This window comes from Rhea americana, unplaced genomic scaffold (assembly GCF_003343005.1).
Source record: "Rhea americana isolate MKP2758 unplaced genomic scaffold, rheAme1 scaffold_162, whole genome shotgun sequence".
NCBI lineage: Eukaryota > Metazoa > Chordata > Aves > Rheiformes > Rheidae > Rhea > Rhea americana.
In genome coordinates, this window is record NW_028185728.1 from 1950731 (window position 1) to 1951674 (window position 944).

Below are 944 nucleotides of genomic sequence, written 5' to 3' on the forward strand. Positions count from 1 at the left end.
GGGCCCCGCTTCCCGCCGGCGCGGAGCCGTCGGTGCCCCGCGTTGCCAACGGAGCGCCTGGCCGTGGCGCTCCCCGAGCCCCCGCCGCCTCTCCAGCCCGGCACCGGGCCCCAGGGATGGCTGCTGCGTGCAAAACAGACCTTTGGACAGGCTCTTCCCTCCCTGCAGCGCCAGGCGGTCCTCCGCCCCGGCCCTGTGCCGCCTCCCTGGGGCCGAGTCCAAAAGGAAAAGCGAGTCCTCGGCGCTGTCGGGCGGCCCGCGCCCTTCCTGGGGCGCCTCGTGCTTCGAGGCGTGCCGCGGGCTCGCGCGGAGCAGGCGCTGCCCGAGGGCCAGCCTTCGCGYGCCCCGGGGAGGAGCCCGCCGCTGTCCGGAGGGGACGATGCCCCGCGGAGCCGTCTCCGGCTGGCGAAGCGACAGACGCCCCGCACGCCTCAGGGCCTGCTCCGAGCAGGGTTCGGGGCACGGCTGCAGCCCGCGCCGGGGCGGGGGGAGCGGGCAGGGTGCGGGAGGCTGCGAGGTGCAAGGGTTGCTGAGGGTGCGGGGCTGCCGCGTGTACTGTGTGCAGGGGTGTGGAGTGCATGGTGCAAGGAGAGCAGTGGGTGTGTGCCTGCAAAGGCTGCCAGKGGTGCAGGGGTGTAAGGGAAGAGGGGGTGCGATGGGTGCTGGATGCAAAAGGGGGCAGAGGTGCAAAAGGGGGGGGTCAGGGATGCAGGATTCAAGGGCTGCAGGGGTGCAAGGGGTGTAAGATGCAGGGGGTGCAGGATGCCAGGGTGCAGGGGGTGTAGAGATGTGGGATACAAGTCTACAGGGGGTGTAGGGGTGTGTGATGCAGGGGTGCAGGAGTACAGCGAGTGCAGGTGCGCAGGAGGATGTAGAGGTGCAGGGGTGCAGGATATAAGGGGTATGGGTAGTAGGGGTGCAGGAGGTATACGGGTGCAAGATGC